The 22,047-nt window shown below is 38.0% G+C and overlaps 1 pseudogene across 2 annotated transcripts; it reads right to left on the bottom strand.

Annotated features, from left to right (window-relative positions):
* Window positions 1-3,735: 3,735 nt before the first annotated feature.
* LOC103717261 (phytolongin Phyl1.1 pseudogene) lies at window positions 3,736-5,840 on the bottom strand (annotated as a pseudogene). 2 transcript variants are annotated; one of them, XR_015971157.1, is made up of 2 exons: window positions 5,756-5,840; window positions 3,736-5,583 (listed from the first exon to the last, which is right to left on the bottom strand). The product of XR_015971157.1 is annotated as a phytolongin Phyl1.1 pseudogene, transcript variant X1 (transcript). The 2 variants fall into 2 exon arrangements; XR_015971158.1 differs by having other exon boundaries at window positions 3,736-5,369; window positions 5,484-5,756.
* Window positions 5,841-22,047: the final 16,207 nt, after the last annotated feature.

Raw genomic sequence — 22,047 nt, 5'->3', positions numbered from 1 at the left:
CTGCATGTTCCTAATATCCGTTGGAACTTAGTATCTGTATCTTTATTAGGAAAGGCTGGAATTAAAGTGTATTTTGAGTCTGATAAAATTGTAATGACTAAGAATAATGTTTTCATTGGGAAGGGTTATTGTAACCAGGGTTTATTTGTCTTGAATGTAACCGAAACTATGAATGAAAATGCATCATCTTTTGCTTATTTGATTGATTCTGTTGATGTATGGCATGGTAGATTAGGACATGTTAATTTTTCTTATATCAAGAAAATGAAAGACCTAGGCTTGTTAAATAATATTACCTTTGGAAATGTGAATGATAAATGTGAAGTGTGTGTAGAATCTAAATCTACTAAAAAGAGTCATAAGTCAATAGAAAGAGAAACTGAATTACTTGGATTAATACATTCTGATTTAGGAGATTTGAAAAACACTCCAACTAGAGGAGGAAAAAGATTTTACATAATTTTTATTGATGATTATTCTAAATACACTAAGGTATATCTACTTAGGACTAAAGATGAAACTTTTGAAAAATTTCAGCAATATGTTACTGAAGTAGAAAATAAATTTAATAAGAAAATTAAAAGAATAAGGACTGATAGAGGAGGAGAATATGAGTATAATCTCTTCAATAAATTTTGTGAAGATAAAGGTATAATCCATGAGATTACCCCACCATATTCTCCTGAATCTAATGGAGTTGCTGAACGTAAAAATAGAACTCTAAAAGAAATGATGAATGCTATGTTAATAAGCTCAGGAGTACCTCTTTATTTGTGGGGGGAAGCTATTCTCTCCGCTTGTCACATTCAAAATAGAATACCTTATAAGAAAATTGGTAAGACACCCTATGAGTTATGGGAAGGTCATGTACCTAACCTTACATATCTTAAAGTGTGGGGGTGTTTGGCCAAAGTTCTATTACCTGAACCAAAGAAAAGAAAGTTAAGACCTAAAACCTTTGATTGCTTATTTATTGGTTATGCATTAAATAGTGCTGCTTATAGATTCTTGGTATTAAAATGTGAATCTAATATTATGGAACCCAACACTATAGTAGAATCTAAAAATGCTGATTTCTTTGAACATATCTTTCCTATGAAACTAGGTAAAGAAAAAATTGACTCTCAGTCTCATAATAAACAAGAAAAGGAGGCACATGAAAATTATGAAATTGATTTAAGAAGAAGTAAAAGAACTAGAAAAGAGAAAAATTTTGGAAATGATTTTTACACCTTTCTTGTTGATAATGAACCTCAAACTTATAAAGAAGCAATAACTTCAGCTGATGCACCTTTTTGGAAGGAGGCTATTAATAATGAAATAGAGTCTATTATGTCTAATCATACATGGACCTTAGTTGATTTGCCTCCAGGTGCTAAATCAATTGGTTGTAAGTGAATTTTTAAAAGAAAGTTAAAACCAGATAATTCAATTGATAAGTTTAAAGCAAGATTAGTAGCAAAAAGATACTCACAAAGAAAAGATATTGATTATTTTGACACCTTTGCACCAGTTTCTAGAATTTCATCTATTAGAGTACTCATTGCATTAGCATCCATTCATAATTTAGTAATTCACCAAATGGATGTAAAAACTGCATTTTTGAATGGAGAATTAGATGAAGAAATTTACATGGAACAACCTGAAGGTTGTATTGTTCCTAGTAATGAGCACAAAGTTTGTAAATTAGTAAAATCCTTATATGGATTAAAACAAGCACCTAAACAATGGCATGAAAAATTTGATAAAGTATTGGTATCTAATGGCTTTCTAATTAATGAAGCTGATAAGTGTGTTTATAGTAAGGTTGTTAATAATGTTGTTGTGATCATATGTTTGTATGTTAATGATATGCTTATAATGGGAACTGATTTGAATATAGTTATAGATACTTGTGGGAGATATTCCATTATGGAATAAACCAACACCTTCTGTGTCTATTCTTTGTGATAACCAAGCTGCTATATATCGAGCTAAGAATAAAGTTTATAATGGAAAGAATAGACACATAAGGTTGAGACATAATATTGTAAGGCAGCTGCTTGATGATGGGATTATATCTCTTGAGTTTGTAAAGTCAGAGTTGAATTTGGCCGATCCTTTGACAAAACCACTAGGTAGAAAACTAGTGAGTGAAACATCGAGGGGGATGGGACTAATGCCTATATCAAAGTCAATAACGACAGAAACCCAACATGTGTGATTGGAGATCCCATGAAGCATGTTCATATGGGTAATAACAAGTCGCTAGTTGACTGTGAGTACACTATCGTATTTAATTTTGAAAATCCATCCCTATGGTGTAGATAGTGCAAACTGTAGTAGATAAGGATGAGGTAAAGCTCTTAATGGATACCATAGTCCTTTAGGATGGTGTGTATACCTGCAGTACACACTTGATGGATCCACCTATATGGGTGTGGAAGTGGGGCCGCTTCCTATGAGAATTAGGCAGTTCTAAAGCACTCATGAATATCCAGGTAAGGTGCATGGCCTATTTGCACCAACCCGTTTAGAACAAGCCCAGAACTTGAGAGGTCAATGTGGGCTATGAGTCACTGATTTACATAAAGGACTTTTGGTTCATAGAAATTTCATGTTTCACCAAAAGTTCTGTAAGTCATACTTACTAGTCCTAAAAAAATGGTTCATAGTCTCAAAGACACCAATTTGATGCATTGAACTCTCGCGCTCGTTAACTTATTATTGAATTTTAAAATATGTGGGGGATTGTTGGAATATTTCAAAATTCCGAGTCTGCCCTTCTTTGTCTTTTGTCTTTTTGTCTAGTGTAATTTCTTTTAGTCCCACATTGGAAAGGAACAAAACTCAAAAGATCTTTATATAGTATTCAACCTTTTAACTTGGTGAAGCAAAGAAAGAAAGTAGCCCACGCGCGCATGAGCCCAATGGAGGTCCAAACCAAAATTGGCGAATCCGATCCGGAAACGTTTAACCGGGCGCGTTGCGATTATCACGCGCAGGGGGACCCCCCCCCCCCCCCCCCCCCCCCCCGCGGGCATCTGCGAGTGTGCGCTTGGAGTGATCCAGTTGTTGTATCCTGGAGGATAGGCCGCCATTACCTGCTACACCGAGATTCATTCTCCGAGGGGCGCGATCTATTCTTAAGGACAGTGAAATCACGCCTCAACTGATAAGTTCTTCCTTCTCTCCATCTATCATTTTTCTTACAAGAATATATAGCAGAATTTTAAGCAACGCCCCTCTTTTTTCCTTCCTTTTATTTTGCCATGTTTCCTCCCTCGCTTCTTCACCTTTTGTTCTAGGATTTCCCTCTCTTTATATTAGTAAGCTTCTCGCTATCGGCAACACTTTAACAGTAACATAGAAGTACATAGAAGTACATCTTAAGAAAGTTACCTTTGAGCAACATTATGAAAACGAAAAAGTTCTAATGCCATAGAAGTTTAGTACAATTTTTAACAATTTCAATCTCATATAAGTAATAGAAATTAAAAAAGGAGATACAGATGAACTTCGGTTTTCCAAAATGCCACATCAATGCTTGTTCAGAAGTGGAAGTTAAAGCAAGAAGAATAAAGTTAGCTTTTTCTGGAGTTCAAATGTTACTTTCGTATAAACCTCATAACAAGTTAACATATAGCAAACTAGAGTACTGTCAATTAAGAGCTGTCCTTTCTATTTCTAACACCACATTGACCCAAAAAAAAAATGAATTTCAGTCGATTAGCAAATGTAAACAAAGTCAAAAAGGAAACTGAAAATATCATTTTATATCGTGCTTTATCTGTTTGCTCAAGAACCACACAAAACAAGAGCATGAAGTACATATAAGCAGCCATTGTTGCAGTAGTAACACTGAAGTGAAAAAAAAATGCAAATGAATACATACAAATACACCATATCTCAATAATCTTGACAACTGCCAAGTAAATCTCCTAATCCATTCTTCCTAAAAGTTGCAACAAGAAATATCAACCGTGTTGTAGTTTTGTTGCATCCATCTTTCATTTCTAAACAAATAAACGTTTCAAAATAACATCCAATGAAGTGTTTCATGCTTCCAATTCCCGCACTATCCTTGTTCTCCAAATCTAACCCATTTAGCTATCCATCCGAAATACACTTGAAACCCTTGCAGACAGCCAACCAAACACCAAACAAAACCAAGCAAAGGATAATGTCAGCAGCAACAACTAATTTCACATGTCGCCACCACAACCTCTGTTCAACTTGCGGTGCCTGAGTCCTCCTCAAACTTGAGCTCTTTTGCAACGGCATACTGCCTACTGGCTCTGGTGGCATGTTGATCTTCACTCCTCTGTCTATACGGTCTTCACAAACTTCATGATTCTCAACTACTTTGTCCTTCATCTTCCTCTTATCATGCTTGCTGTTTCCAAGTAAAGGGGTCCTTCCAGATATGGAACTATCACTTGACACATTCCCCTCCAAGCTCTCATCAACAGAAATTGTTGTTGGTCGAGGCATTCTTTCCAATGAGTTGATCAACTGCCGGATGATGGGCACCACTTCATCATGGAAACCATTCATTGAGACCTTCTTGAACCCATCCCTGATGTGCTTTAGGAACCGAAGGATCTCCAGATTCCCCAAGCTAGGTTCCACAATGGCGAAATAGGTGCATCCACCTTCCATCAAGTAACCAAAAGTTCTTGTCCCAACAGTGTGGAAGTACCACCTGTGGAAGGGTGGGGCATTCGCAAGGCAGAGGGCCGCCAGGGCCTCAAGCTCACGGTCTTTGGTGTTGTAAGAGTAGAGAATTCTGTTTCCTTTCGCGATGCAGCAGTACACTGTGTTGTCCATAGAAGAATCTGTTGATGACTGCTCTACTATCTCTACTCCCATGGATTTGCAATGAGATGAAACAAGTCTCAGGGACCTCGACCGCTGTGAATTCATCAAAGTTCTATGCTTCGAAAGGGATTAGGATTATGATCAGAAGCTCTGAAAACTTTGACCTTTCGGTTTCGAATCACTCCTCAGATTTAATAATCCAGTCACAGATCTCTGCTTTCCATGGATTTGCCATGAGATGAAACAAACCACACGGACCTTGACCGCCGGGAATTTATCAAAGTTCTGAGCTTCAAGAAGGATTTCGATTATAATCAGAAGCTCGGAAAAATTTCTGTTCGGGTCTCTCCTCAGATTTCATAATCTAGCCACAGATCTTGCAAATTTAGAGAACTAGTTCTTGGTTTGGGGTTTTGGAAATATGCCACAAAAGAAGACCGGATGCAGGATCCAATATAAACCCCAAAGGTTGCAGTTGCCAAGCGGAATTCTCCTCCCAACAGAAAATATCGTATGCCAAAGATGAAAATTCAGAAAATCAAGACGTTTCCTTACTTCTTGCAAGAAATCTAGTTCAAGAAAAAAATCCTAATTTCAATTATTCGGAGGGAAGAATACACAGTCAAATGAAAGTTCGGCGCTTTTGAGAAAGGAGAACAGAGAGAATCCAGAGAAAGAAGTACCGTAATCGCTTGCTAGGAAGCTCAGGATTTCTGAAGAGGCCCAGATCCAAAAACCCTAGATACAGACTCGCGCCACTTCTCTCTTTTTTGGTTGCTTCAGCTTAAATAGAATGGGAAAGGAATAAAATGTCATATACACGCACACAATTTCTTCATTCTAATAAGTTGAATAAAGCGCTCTCTGGGGCTGTCCCTAATTTTCTTTTGAGAGGGGATTTTGCCCAGATATTTAAATAAAGAAAAAATAAATAAATTAATGTCTAAGTACCTACCAACTTGATTAAGTGTACACGACCTATTTATCCATTTCAACGGGCTTTCTTAAATCAGTGGGAATTGGCCGGCAGCTGAAAACTTCAATCTGAACGCCTAGGTCTTAGTTGAGAATTCATTTGGAAGTAGCCGATTTGGATAGGATCTCTAGTTATCAAGTAATTTAGTTGTTTTTGTATTTCAAAAGTCGTATCTCGGCTGGCTTGTGGCTCATGGTCTTTTCCCTGCTGGTCATTTGCAGACAAATTCTTCGGCAGATCTTGCTTTTAGAGTCATTCTGAAAATACTCCTTTTTAATTAGCTTAAAATTGAGGTAATATAGACATGGAAGAAAGTTCAGTTCATGAATTTGATCAAAAAACAATTTCCTTGTATCAGATTGCTCTTCTATTGATTTAATAAAATTATACATAAATGGTCCAATGAACATTTTTAGCTTAGGCTTAGCACAGAACAAATGGTACAAAATTTCCATGTTTTGAAATCACTTTCAAAATTGGGTTGGTCACAAGCACTCCTTTTAATTATCTCATGGAAAAATAAGATAACAGACTTTTTTTTTTGATGTTTTATGTGAATTTCATATGATAAGCTGATGTTGCATCTAGAAGACTATTTATTCTAATATTTTTTTATTGTGTCTAATTAAAAATTACAAAAAAAATATAAGATAAGAAAAATATGGTAGCGCTCTTACTAACAGATAATAGATGAAAAAGTATTGTCAAAATATATTGCAAGTGCTCGAGATTCATTTTTCAAACATATAATGTAACTAAAATGCCAAATCCTTCTTTTATTTGGTTATTTGATTTCCTTTTCTGATAGTCAGATTCGTTGATGATCTTCTTTAGCGCTCTATCATTTTGATTTTTTCTGATGCACTGGTAAACTAATTGTCAGTGAGATAAGCATGGATGGTCAAAAACATCAGACGATGTGACATTGGATGAGAAAATAAGAGGAAAAAATAAAGTCAATTTATGTGTACCAATAAGTGATGGAGATTTCCTTTGAGTGCGACAAGCATATTTTTCTAGGCAGCTTTTATGCAAAAGCAGAAAGTGATTATTTTGAGCCAGGGGTAGCGTATCATCTTTGCTTGAGAAGGGATAAATGGTAGCGTTCAAGACTCTCACTTCAAGATGTGCAAGATAGGTAGGTTAAGAGTATTAGTATATCATTTATTATTTTGAGGTTTATCAATGTGAAAGATAGTACAAGATTTTCATTATCCTGCATCGATTTTGAGCCTGTTGTCTGTGACATGAACTTATTTTTCCGAAGAGTTGGTTCTCACTAAGTAAAATCCTTCTGTGAAAACTTAGCTGTAAATATTTGTTTTCGTAAAGCTATTGCTTTGTTCTTCTGTTTGCATTTGTTCTTCTCTTAGCACATAATGAACTAGTAAGGGTGGGGCCCATGCATTTCTACCTCTACTTTAATCTCTATCAGAAAAATCATTTGCACTGCTTGTGCTAGATATCCTATTTAATGTGTATTTTTTTTGGGTACATGATTGCTTATTTGTGTGTTTATCCAGAATGCATAGTCTATACCCCAAATTAATGATTATATCTCAAAATTACGTCTGTTTTCTAGTATAGGAATTAAAAATTGTAGGCATGATAGAGCAGTTCTACTCTAATCATATGCAATCATTTTTTTGGGGAGTCATCTAAACTATTTAGCTCATTTCTAGAGGGCCCACTTTCTTCTGTCATATTTTTGCCAAATTGTCGATTGCTTTTCCAGTTATTATAACATACACATTTAAGGATAAGTATGACGTGTTGAACCAGTGGACCGGCCCTGTCCACTTGACCAGCCCAACTATATTTTTGGCATTGGGCTTCACATGCGACGCACGTGTGGATGGATCGAGAGGAATACTGTGGCTAGGAGTTTTCTTCCTCCTCGATCGCAATGGTGTTTGTAGTACCATCGCCATCCAAAGACCGGCCGGATAAGATCAGGATTGCCTATTTAAAGACTCCCTTCTTCCTTTTTCGAGTTCACCCAAGATCGAGCCACCAATCCCAAACTCCTCCTCCGGTCTTCTTCCTCGATTTGTCGCTGAAAGGAGCCGTCGGACCACCTCACTAGACCAAGGTAGGTCTTCTTCTTCCTTTCTCTCTCTCTTGCTATTTTAGTTGATATTTGGGTTGGTGAATTGCTGAAAAACCATTCGAAACATGGTGCCTTATTTTGGCCCCTTTTTCTTCTGGGATTCGCTGCCGCCAGCCATCATTGCTGGCAATGACTATGGTTGAGAGCCATCGTAGCCATCATCGCTCGGGGCTAAGCCACCATGGGCTGCCACCCCCTCTGACCGAAGAGAAAAGGGAGAGATGGACTCTCCCCTATTTAGGAGAAGAAGAGAGTCTTTCTCTTCTCTCTCTTTCTTTGTTTCTTTTCTCTCTCTTCTTTCTCTCTCCTTTCTTCTATCTCTCTACCTAAATTTTCTCTTTTTAGAGTTGATTGGACCCCATAAGTACAACTCTTAGTGATTTTTGAATTGACCTAGTTGAAAGATCCTCATCAAGAGTCGTCAAGCAGCGTGCCAACCCTCACCCTTGATCCTTGCCAAACACTATGAGATTTGGTCACTTCTAATCTCTATTAAACCATTTGTACCTAGTTCGAACATGATCAGAGTTTTGTCTTGATTAGACCAATCAGGGTGTCGGGCACTCCTGCTTGGTCAGCTCTATGAGAGTATTGAAATAGAACTTTTATTTATTAGAATGATTATGATAAATTATGATAATTTTTAAATACTCGAATCTTAAAAAAAAAAAGAAATTGATTGGACTGATATTTTGGATTCGCTCGCAAGGTAAGTAATATAACTATTTTTTCTAGATCTATCGACAAATTATAGCTATTTTCTAAAATGAATCATTCTTGATATATGAAGTTGATGCACGGTATTTTATTATTATATGTGCTTATTTCTAAAATATTGTTTGATTGTTAATTGAACATATTGATTTCGATATAGATATGTTCGATTGATTTCGATGTCATATGAATTTATGTATCTTATGATTTGGAGCACTAAATATGAGAAAACGAGTTTTTGCAAACATATTTGGACTCGCAGCCAGACTATGTATCGATACCTTGCTAGTGAGGATTATTCGCTGGTATATCGACACTCCGCCAATGGAGGTTATTTATGGTATATCGAGACACTGTCAGTAAGGATTATTTGCCGGTATATCGACACCCTACCAGTAGAGGTTATTCGTTGTATATCGACACCCTGCCAGTGGGATTTATATGTTGGCATATCGATACCTTACTAGTGGAGATTATATGTTGGCATATCGATACCCTACTAATGGAGGTTATACATTGGCATTTTGATGAGCTCATGTTCTATCCTAGCCATATGGTATAAATGTGGTCATAGCTCATGGGTGTCGAGATAAAATTGATAATTTGAAAAATAATTGATTTACGAAACAAGATTTGAAATTTGAAGTGATAGCACATCGATTTGGCTTTGAATTGATATATTTTGCATTCTTAATTTTATTATATTATTATTGTTTTATTGCTTGATTTATTTAGTTAAAGTGTTCATTGCTTACTGGGTTGTCTAGCTTATTATATGATGGCTTACTAAGTTGTCTAGCTCATTATATGATTTATTACTATTTTTACATATCCAAAAAATTAGCTAGACTCAGGAATTTTTCATCGGAGAACAATTAAAGACAAGACTTTGACATCTTTACGTAGATAAGATTTTGTTTTAGAGTTGATGCAAGATTATTGGTTTTGTAAGACTTTTAATTTTGCTATTTAATTAAAATTTGAACGTTATTATTTAAATTATTTCTGCTGCCTGATTTTGATATCGTGATGAGATGCCTTGCATGCTCACCGAAAGAGTTTCCTATGAGTGTGTGGTGATTGCTACAACCCCCGGCTCGCAATCTCGGGTTGGAGGCATGATAATTAATATGGTATTGGAGCATAAATAGATGAATCATAAGTTGTAGAATCAGACATAATATGAGCGTAGGTGGATAGACACTAGGGATATTGGGACGTTAGTTTATGATGATTGTGACAAGTTTGTAAATACTTGTAATTAGTTGGTAAGCTTATTATGGGTATGCTACTATCTGATGGATATAGGTTAGGATGCTTCTACATCAGATGAGAAAGACTACTAGTAGTGCTAATGTTGAGGTACCAAACCAGCAAGATGGTGGCACATCCAAACAAGTTGGTGGCACCCCTCAGCAAGAGGGATTCGTCGATCCTACCAGAATATTCAGATAGAACAACAAGAGCCGAGCTTAGGCCAGGTTATATAGACCTTAGTTGGTATAATGCAGATGCAACAGTAGGTACAGTAGCAGTTGCTCCAATAGTAACAGGTCGACGACATCAAATGCAATTGCACCATGCATAGCAATAGCAAGAACAAGGGGAGCAGTACGGGCAATGTAGTAACATAGTTGAGTTTAAGAAGCTAGATCCTCCAACTTTCAAGGGAACTACGAAACCTTTGGAACCTGACAATTTATAGAGATGGAGAACACGTTCACTGTTCAGAGATGCCAGAACAATGAAAAGAATTTTTATAAATCATACATGTTGCAATATGAGGCATTTAATTAGTGGCAGATATTGGAACATAAATATGAGCAAGATAGGGAGCCATTTGGGAAAGATTCTAAGGAGCATTCTATGATAAATATTTTTCTCGAAGTGTAAGGACACAGAAAGAGCAAGAATTTATTCATCTAAAACAAAGAAATATGACTGTTGCAGAATATGAAGCTAAATTTACCGAACTAGCTACATTTGTTCCAAGGTTAGTCAAGGATGAGCAAGATTGAGTGCACAAATTTTAGATGGGACTAAAAATCAAAATAAGGAAACAAGTAGTGCCATACGAATTGACTACCTATGCAGATGTGGTAAATAAAGCCTTGATAATTGAAAGGGAAGTTAACGAAGAACAGGCAAAAAAAGAAATGAATCAAAAGTAGAAGAATAGGTCAAATAAATCTCAGGAACAGAGTAATAGAAACACTAAGAGTTCAAACAAGAGATCAAAGAGTGACAACCCTGAGCAGATGAATAGCAATAAATGTTCCAGATGTGGTAGAAATCATGCTGTAAATGATTATCACTAGAACACCAGTGCATGCTTTGGTTGTGGGCAGAAGAGTCATAAAATAGCTAAATGTCCACAAAGGGAGGAAAATCAACCTGCCCTCACAACTAAACAAAAAAAGGAGGCAAGTCAAAAACCACGAACCCAACGAAGGGTCTATGCTATTATGCAACAAGATGCACAAGCTACTAATGCGATAGTGATATGTACTTATCTAATTTTAGTATTTATTCCTATGTATTGTTTGATACGAGTATTACTCATACCCATTGCTTTTGTTAGATGACTTATTATGTTGCTAGGAAAAGATTAAGTGGCTACATAACATTCTTTGATTATCTATCAAAAGAAGAATGTGAACTTTTAAATTTTGGAAGTGTTCACAAGGATTAAGATATAGCAATACATGTACTAAAAAATTGGTAATTTTAGAAAACTTAGACTTGACATGAGTCTGTTGTGGTTTAAATCAGAGTTGCGTAGTAAAAGGATGGTGAATTGAATTATTTTGATACAGGTCAAATAAGATGGCTTTGATTTGAGAAGCATTATGATTTGATTTGGAAGAAATATTCTCTACTTTTTGAACTATAGCTACAAAAATTTTGTGGACGAATTCTTTTTAGGGGGGAGAATGTGAAACTAGTGGACTGCGCCCGGTCCACTTGACAAGCCCAACCATATTTTGGCCTTGGAATTTATGTGCGATGCACATGTGGACGGATCGGGAGGAAGACTCCGGCTGGGAGTCTTCTTCCTCTGCGATCCCGACGGTGATCGAAGTCCCATCACCATCTAAAGACTGGCCAGATAAGGCCGGGATTGCCTATTTAAAGACCCCCTTCCTCTTTGGAGTTCACTCAAGATCGAGCCACCGATCCAAAGCTCCTCCTCCAATCTTCTTCCTCGATTTATCGCCGAAAGGAGCCATTAGACCACCTCGTCGGATTGAGGTAGGTCTTCTTCTTCTTCTTCCTTTCTCTCTCTGGCTATTTTAGATGAGATTTAGGCTGGAGAATCGCCAAAAAACCATCTGAAATAGAGTGCCCTGTTTTGGCCCATTTTTCTTCTAGGTTTTGCCACTATCAGCCGTCGTTGTCAGTGATGACTGTGGCTGAGAGTCTCCGTGGTCACCATCACTCAAGGCTGAGCCACCATGGGATGCCACCCCCTCTGCCTATAGAGAAAAGGGAGAGATAGACTCCCTTTATTTGGAGAAGAAAAAGGGAGTCTGTCTCTTCTGTCTCTCTCCTTTCTTATCTCTTCCTATCTGAACTTTCTCTCTCTAGAATTAATTGTACTCCATAAGTACAACTATTAGTAATTTTTGGATCGACCTAGATGAAGGATCATGATTTAGAGTCGTCGGGCAGCGTGCCAGCTCTCACCCTAGTCCTTGCCAAATACTACTAGATTTGGTTACCTTCGATCTTTATTAAACTATTTGTACCTAGTTCGAACATGACCAGATGAGTTTTGTCTTGATTAGACCAACCTGGGTGTCGGACACTCTCGCTTGATTAGCCCTATGAGGGTATTGGAATTAAAATTTTTATTTTTTGGAATAATTATAATAAATTTTGTTAATTTAAAAATCAGGATCTTAGAAGAATTTTTGAAATTGATTGGAATGATACTTTGTATTTGCTCGCAAGGTAAGTAATGTAACTCTTTTTTCTAGATCTATTGACAAATTATAGTTATTTTCTTAAACAAATCATTCTTGATTTATGAAGTTGATGCATAGTATTTTATTATTATATGTGCTTCTTTCTAGTATATTGTATGATTCTTAATTGAATGTATTGATTTCAATAACGATTATTGACAAGATTTTGACATCTTTTATTTGGACTAGATTTTCTTTTAGAGTTGATGCAAGATTTTAGAATATTATTAATTTTGTAAGACTTTTAATTTTGTTATTTAATTAGAATTTGAACGTTATTATTTAAATTATTTCTGCTATCTAATTTTGATATCATGATGTGCCTTGCATGCTCGTGGGAGAGTTACTTATGAGTGACAACATATATTTTATTAATTTGATAACTCCAACATCAGCTACTCCTTGGAAGAATCTACACATCATTGGTGTAGTTGGTGTAGCATTACATATGCGTTGACAATTTCCTTCTCCATCATACTTATCTGAATCAAGCTTCCGAGTTTTGACTCTTTCAGAGAACCTTCCATACCTTGATGAGGTTTAAAAAATCGTAATAACCTTGATGTGAGGGTACCATCAACATCCCACCTCAACACCTCTCTCCCTCCCCCTCCCCCCCCCCCCCCCCCCCCCCCGCCCCCGGCCCAACAAAAAAAAAAAAAAAAAATCCACATGAATGCACTAGCAAATGATATTTTTGTCCAAAAAGGCTTTTGCACGATAATAACTTGTCAATTCTGGTCAAAGAAAAGTTGCCGAAACCTAACAAACCGCCAGCAATGAAATAAAGGTTGCCTTAATCCATGCTGTTAACACTGCCGAGGAACATAGAATTAGATAGGTTAGAAGAAATGGTTTGGAGCTAAGCAAGCAGATAGCTTCCATCCAACCAACAAGGCTCAAAGAAAGAAGCCACTGGGCATACTATATTACGAAGCGAACTCTTGTATGGGCACCCGTTAGGAGCTAAGCAAGAAAATAGTTTTCATCCAACCAACAAGGCTTAAAGCAAAAAGACATACACCGGGCATATTGCAATCAACATTCTACCTTGCTTATTTGTGAAACTCGAAACACTGTACTAGCCTTATGCCCCGAGATGAAATTGTAAGAAGTTTTTGAAATTTGAGAAGAACGGTTACGAAACCGTCTCTCATTTCTTACGTTTTGAAACTGACCCTTGAATGATCCACCTGTTGAAAAACTCAACGGAAGACCGTCATTAAAAACCTCTTGAATAGGGAGACGTTGGGGCCTAACGTCTCCTGGTGTGAAGCCAAAGATAAAGGGGCTTCACCGAGAGAAAAAAAAAAAAAACAACAGTGTTCTTTCATCCCTTTCTTTGAATTTTTTAAGCTTGGTTTCCTTCACGGTCTTTTAAGCAGAGTGATCATTTCAAGCTCTGTACTCTTCCTTTTTCTATTCTTTCTTCATTTCTTATCAAACCATAGTGTACGAGCAAAGAGAAAAATTCCTGCGGAGTTCAAGAGATTTTATAGTATTGTGCACGTCTACAAAATCAACGGTCTGTTGTATCTTGGGAAGGGATCGCCAGAATCCGGTGCATATAAGGAGGCGAATCTCTTTCAAAGACAGTGACTACACGCCTCGGACCGATCTACAGGTATTATCTATTTTATTTTGGATCTAAAGAAAATGACATCAAAGAGGTACGCATTGGAATCAGTTGTTTCAATGATATTAAATTATTTAAGTTTTATTTGAGTTCTTTGAGTTGATTATTACAACATTTTTGAAAGAGATTTTCGCTTCTGAAATACAAAGATGGATAAAGTTAAGAACTCATTAAACGATATCCTGAAACCCGAGTCATTTGATGGAAAGAATTTTGTTAGATGGCAAACAAAGATGGAGTCTTGGTTAGACACATTAGATTTATTTTATGTGGTTTCAAACAATCCTTCAACTAAGGACCCAATGGATCATGAACCCGACAAATCAGCTGCTAAATACAAATTTGATAAAGATGATCGTTTGTGCAAAAGTTTGATACTTAGTGCACTAAATGATAACTTATACGACATCTACTCTAGAGCTGAGGGTACAGCTAAGATATTGTGGGATGAACTTGAGTCGAAATATGGTAAAGAAACCGAATCAGAAGAAAAGTTCATCATAGGAGAATATTTTTCTTACAAAATGGTAGATCAAAAATCAGTAATTGATCAAGCACATGAAGTCCAGAATATAGTGGCGAAGATCGTCGCAATGGGAATTTCTATAGATGAGAGAATTCAGGCGGCAGCCCTTATAGAAAAGCTTCCATCTTCTTGGACAAATTTTAAAGTCTCTTTGAAGCATAAGAGACACACCCTCTCTTTGGATCAAGTACTTGTGTCCCTTCAAATAGAAGAAAAACACAGGAATAACCATAAACAGGATTTGGGTATTGACTCAGAAGTTAATGCAAAGGCAAACTTAGTAGAAACGAAGAAAACTAACTTCTGGAGAAATAAACCCAAAAAACACTTTGAGAAGCCAAAACCAAAGATTCAAAAGGAACAGAGCAAGAGAACATGTTATATCTGTGGAAAACCAGGACACTTTGCCAAACAGTGTAGACATAGAAAGGACAAAGTCAAGGGGCAAGGTGACAAAGTGACTCCTCAGGCAAATATGATAACAGGTTCTGGTTCTACTGGAATCGAGGACAGGTTAGTAATCTCAAAACTTGAGTTAAATCTGGCCTACAATCCAACCGAATGGTGGATTGATACATGAGCTACTGTCCATATATGTTCTGATATTTCCTCTTTTTCTTTCTACCAGGAGGTTAAAGGGAGAACTGTGACCATGGGCAACTCCAGTGTTGCACAAGTGATTGGAGAAGGAGAAGTAAAATTGAAGTTCACATCTGAAAAAATTATTACTCTCCACAACGTGCAACATGTGCCAGATGTTCGCAAGAATCTTGTTAGTGGTTTTCTTTTGAGTCAATTAGGCTTTAAATTAGTGTTTGAATCAAATAAGGTTGTAATTACCAAAGGTGGGACATTTATAGGGAGGGGTTATGTTGCTAATGGGTTATTTAAATTGAGTGTATTACCATGCTACAATATGAATAAAAATATTTCTTCTCCACTTGTTATGCATATCGACTCTTTAGAGATGTGGCATAGTAGACTTGGACACGTGAATAACAATACTCTCAAAAGAATGATGAGTTTAGATTTAATTCCTAAATATAATTTAGAGAAGAACAAAAAATGTGAAATTTGTGTTCAAGCTAAACAACCTAGGAAACCATTTAAATCAACAAGTAGAAGTTCTAACCTACTTGATTTAATACATAGTGATATTTGCGAGATGAGCGGTATTTTGACGAGAGCAGGAAAAAGATACTTTATTACCTTTATAGATGATATGTCAAAATACTGCTATGTATATTTAATAAAAACTACGGATGAAGCCTTAGAAAAATTTAAAATTTATAAATCAAAGGTTGAAAATCAAACCCAGAAAACAATAAAAAGACTGAGGTCAGATAGAGGAGGAGAATATAGTTCAACAGAATTTGAAAAATTCTGTGAGGAACATGGGATTATACATGAAACTACTGCCCCTTATTCTCCTCAGTCAAATGGAGTTGCTGAAAGAAAAAATAGAACTTTTCTTGACATGATTAACTCAATGCTTATTAGTTCTGGTCTTTCCAACAATTTATGGGGTGAAGCTCTAATTTCAGCATGTAAAATACTTAATCGTATACCATTTAAAGATAACCAGAAAACACCATATGAGTTATGGTGGGGTAAAAAACCTAGTCTAAAATATTTTAAAGTTTGGGGTTGCCTTGCAAAAGTTAAAATTAACTCTAGCAAGATGACTAAACTGTCTTCTAAGACTTTCGATGCAGCTTTCATAGGATACGCGGAAAATAGTAACGCATACCGATTCTTAGTAGTACGATCAGATGTACCTGACATTACACCGAACACTATTAAAGAATCGAATGATGCAGTATTTTCTGAGAATGTGTTTCCTATGAAAGAAAAGAGAAAGTTAGAAATAGGAGAATCCTCTAAATCACAAAATGATAACACTGAAATAGAACCCCAAGTTGAACTTAGAAGGAGCAAGAGGCCTAGAATAGAAAAAAACCTAGGAGATGACTTCTACACATTCCTTGTTGAAGATGAACCTTTGACTTATGCTGAAGCAATGAAATCTAGTGATGCACCTCTATGGGAGGAAGCCATTAAAAGTGAGATGGAATCAATCCTTTCACACAATACATGGGTGTTAACCGACTTACCTCCAGGGTCTAGACCACTAGGATGCAAATGGGTCTTTAAAAGGAAACAACATCCTGATGGATCCATTGAAAAATACAAAGCTAGATTAGTTGCTAAAGGTTTTAGTCAAAGAGAAGGAATGGACTATTTTGACACTTATTCTCCAGTCACTAGGATAACTACAATTCGAGTGCTTATAGCATTGGCGGCATCTTATAAACTTGAACTCCATCAGATGGATGTGAAAACAGCCTTTCTTAATGGCGAGTTAGATAAAGAAATTTATATGGAGCAGCCAGAAGGTTTTGTAGTTCCTGGTCAAGAGAATAAAGTGTGTAAGCTAGTCAAATCCTTATATGGATTAAAACAAGCTCCTAGACAGTGGCATGAAAAGTTTGACCAAGTCATTTTATCATATGGCTTTAATATTTGTGACTTCGATAAATGTGTATATTGGAAAATATTTGATAGGTCTATTATTATCCTATGTTTATACGTAGATGACATTTTAATTTTTAGTAGTGAACATGTCACAATTTTTGAAGTGAAGAAATACTTAAGTGATAATTTTGACATGAAAGATCTAGGATTAGCTAAAGTAATCTTAGGAATCAAAATTAAAAGGACACAAAATGAGATTGTTCTAAGTCAATCTCACTATGTTGAAAAGGTGTTAAAGAAATTTGGGTACGAAAATTACAAGCCAGTTAGTACCCCATATGATCCTAGCATAAAATTAAAGAAAAATGGTGGGGATAGTATTTTCCAATTAAAGTATTCTCAATTAATTGGAAGTCTTATGTATTTATCTAACTGTACAAGACCAGATATCTCCTATGCTGTAGGAAGACTAAGTAGATACACTAGTAATCCCGATAAAACACATTGGAATGCAATAGACAGGCTTCTTAAATATTTGAAGGGTACCATTAACTACGGGATATACTATTCTGGTTTTCCTACTATACTAGAAGGGTATAGTGATGCTAACTGGATTTCTGATTCCGAAGATACAAAGGCCACTAGTGGATTTGTCTTTACACTAGGTGGTGGTGCAGTCGCTTGGAAATCTTCCAAGCAGACCTTGATTACTAGATCCACCATGGAGGCTGAGATGGTAGCCTTAGAGTTAGCTGGTGGAGAAGCAGATTGGCTTAAGGGTATGTTATCAGATATTCCCATGATGGATAAGCCTATTCCTGCTGTTCTAATTAATTGTGATAATCAGGCGACTATAGCAAAAGTAAAAAGTAAACATCACAACTCGAAGTCGTCTAGGCATATTGAGCTTCGATATAAAATTTTAAGGAAGCTCACCTCTACTGGAGTTATAACTTTAAGTTATATTAAATCAGTGGAAAACTTGGCAGTTCATCTGACCAAGGGCTTGTCGAGAGGACAAGTTCAATATGCTTCGAGGGGGATGGGTTTAAAGCCTATTTTTGAGTCACCGTCAGCGGCAACCCAACCTATCTGACTGGAGATCCCAAGATGTAGGTTCATGGGACAAACAAGCTGACTGAGTGGTTGGTAGGAGCACCAAATTTAAAGTGAACTCAGTTCACTACCCATCTCTATGGAGCAGGTGCTCAACTGCACTAGACAGGAGGATGGCGTAATGCCTTAATGATATCAAGGCTATTATAGCAGGGTATAGAGTTGCAGTATACCCTTGGAGATATCACCGATGTGAGTGTGACTGTGGGGCTGCAGTCAAATAGAGAATTAAGACTTGTTCTCTAGGAGACACTCACAAAACAAGATACCTGCGCACGGCCGTAATGCGCTACCCCGATGGAACTCACATGCAGGGTCAACTCTTAGTTGTTCGGTATTTTAAAATCTATACATAAAGTCCCAGTTCAAGACTTTGTTCACTTCGGACCGGTGTGAATGGCAAAATACCAACTAGAAGAAGGTTCAAGTCTGGAAGACACCTTTTATCGAAAGCTAAGTGTACTGATTGCTTGTACTTTGAATTTTCAGAATTTTTATTATTTTCAAAATTATTTTAAATTTTTAAAATTTCAAAAATGGTGGGGAAATGTAAGAAGTTTTTGAAATTTGAGAAGAACGGTTACGAAACCGTCTCTCATTTCTTACGTTTTGAAACTGACCCTTGAATGATCCACCCGTTGAAAAACTCAACGGAAGACCGTCATTAAAAACCTCTTGAATAGGGAGACGTTGGGGCCTAACGTCTCCTGGTGTGAAGCCAAAGATAAAGGGGCTTCAACGAGAGAAAAAAAAAAAAAAAAAACAACAGAGTTCTTTCATCCCTTTCTTTGAATTTTTTAAGCTTGGTTTCCTTCACGGTCTTTTAAGCAGAGTGATCATTTCAAGCTCTGTACTCTTCCTTTTTCTATTCTTTCTTCATTTCTTATCAAACCATAGTGTACGAGCAAAGAAAAAAATTCCTGCTGAGTTCAAGAAATTTTGTAGTATTGTACACGTCTACAAAATCAATGTCCGTTGTATCTTGGGAAGGGATCGCCAGAATCCGGTGCATATAAGGAGGCGAATCTCTTTCAAAGACAGTGACTACACGCCTCGGACCGATCTACAGGTATTATCTATTTTATTTTGGATCTAAAGAAAACGACATCAAAGAGGTACGTATTGGAATCAGTTGTTTCAGTGATATTAAATTATTTAAGTTTTATTTGAGTTCTTTGAATTGATTATTACAACAGAAATAAGTCTAACCACATGGAACCCTCTTCGCCCTTTTAGTTTTTTACCTTTTTCCACAATTTAGCTATTGACAGGATAATTGATTAAGGGATGGTTACTGAGGTAATAATGTATATATTCTCGGTATACGTGAATAATGATATTAGACATATATATATATATATATAATTCTTGCAGAATTTTTAAATTATATATGAATTTCTTAGGTAACATATAGTCTCCTCATTTAAAGGCAAATAATTGTTTGTTCCTGATAAATTAATAACGAACTCCACTACTTGCCACTTCGCACATTTATAATAGGTTCACATTTCCAAAATACTCTTGCTACAAGTTACATAAAAACTAAAAATATTTAATCAAATGGAAGTTACAAGTTTTCAACCTTTTTCCGGCGTGCACTGGCAATAACAATATTTTATGAAGCAAACCCTAGACTAGGCTAACGTCATCTGGTCATCTATCTCCGCCTCTAATCTATGTTTTAGTACTCTTAATATTAACAAATACACCCATGATTTGTTACTTCTAGAAAGACATAGAAAGAAGGTGCATTGACCAAAGGCGGACCGAATTTATTGAGTTAAATGATTATAAAAAAATAATCTGATGAACGTTCGCGACTACCAATACTCTCAAAACGGGCATGTACATCCCACTTCGGCACTTCCAATGCTAGTGCACCAGAAAGCCTTCCTAATTAATAAAGAATCGTTTTCTCTCAATAAATTAATAAAGAATCCCCAATCAGATACCATTGCCAAATGTTAGTACACCGTGGGGAGCCAACATTATAACAAGTTTGGGAATCTCATCACCATGTTAAGCCATGTCATGTCAAGAACTAATAAGCTCCTCTCTCGTCGCATGATGGGGCTCCACTAATTAGTCTTTTAGCAAATGCCTCATTTCCTGAATGAACGGCACTCTCCACAAAAGGTCACGGCCTTTTTTTTTTTTTTTTTTTTTTTTTTTGCTAAAGCCGGGTTTTTCAGACAACGCGTGTCTGAATACACCCAATAAAGTCAAAATACACAATCTCACGAAGTGCCAATGGCAACTCTCTCTCTCCCACCCACAGAGCGTATCCAGAGTGGTGGGCCGCGAATGCAGCCACCCAATCAGCCGCCCCGTTGGCCTCCCTGAATACATGCTTGGCCTCAAAGGCCACGCCATCCCTCACCATCATCCTAATGTCCCGGATCAGAGGATGGTCGATGCTCTCACCACTCAGTCCCCGCCGGATCCAGCCAATAACTGTAGCCGAGTCACCCTCTAGGATGATCGAGCTGGCCTGCAGCACCTGCCGAGCATGGCGAAGACCTGCCCAGGCAGCTCGCAGTTCTGCCCCTGGAACTGATGTGACGAACAACTGGCAGCCACCTGCTGCCACAACCCTAGAGTGAGGGTCCCGTATGACGAAGCCTGCCCCGCCTCGCGTACCTCTGTCCAACACCGACCCATCAAAGTTTACCTTGAGGAAGCTCGGGGGTGGGGGCTCCCAGGTGAAAAACACCGTCCGAGGAGCTGCCTGAGCAGTAGAGGAACCCCAGGTGTCCCAAGCTGTCAAGGGTGTGTCTGAGGGGGTAGGAAGTCTGGACTCCATCGCTAGTGCTCGAGCAGACTCCGCAACAAACCTCGGCGACATCCTGCGCCCACTGAAAATGCGAGCGTTCCTTGCCAGCCAGATCTGATGGGCTGTGCAAGTCGCTCGGATGGCCTCCTGGCATGACCCGGGACTGGCCAACCCCTGTCGTATCAAATGCAGGAAGAGGCTCCTCTCCTGCCACACCTCCTCCGGGATACCTGTCCACAGCCATGTCGATCTCGCCCAAGTGCACTGAAATAGAACATGATCCACAGTCTCATCAACACTGCAAACCCCGCACTCCGCGGGGATCCCCAAAGCACGCCGGCTCAACACTGCTCTCGTCGGAAGGCGATCCCACATCACCTTCCATAAAAAGAGTGCTGCCCTCGGCTGGAGGCCGGACCTCCAAATCCAGGCGCAGTCTGGTCCTCGCTCATGCTCCTGCTGGATGACCCGGGATAGATCACCCAGCCTGACACTGGCCCTGCATGAGGTGCCCCAGACCCTAACGTCTGGCCCCTCGCAATCTGGTACTGGAAGGGACCGTACCCTCGCAGCAAGATGTGTCCCAAACAGCTGATGTAGTCTGGTATCATCCCACTCTGTCCTCCCTGGTGCTAGGAGGTCACACACCCGAAGCCCCTCTGCTGCCTCAGTATCCACCATCGTCGGCCAACATCTCAGAGGCAAAGTGTCCACCCATGGATCATCGGTCACATCGACGCTCCGCCCATCGCCTATCAGCCACCTGGTGTTAGCCGACACAGTCGGCAAATACCTCGCAACCTCACGGCCTTTTGCTAAGAAGCTTCATCAGTGTCATTGGAAAACTTGCGCTCCCGCTCGTCACATTAGGACAGCTTTTCCATGGTGCATGTGGAGACCAGCTTAATGGGGCTCACATGGCTTTTGTGATTTTGCTCGCAACAACTGATCGC

This window comes from Phoenix dactylifera, chromosome 11 (assembly GCF_051530095.1).
Source record: "Phoenix dactylifera cultivar Ajwa chromosome 11, Ajwa_hap1_PhDact_Kaust_v1.1, whole genome shotgun sequence".
Classification (NCBI taxonomy): domain Eukaryota; kingdom Viridiplantae; phylum Streptophyta; class Magnoliopsida; order Arecales; family Arecaceae; genus Phoenix; species Phoenix dactylifera.
This window is presented reverse-complemented; position numbering and strand designations above follow the sequence as displayed.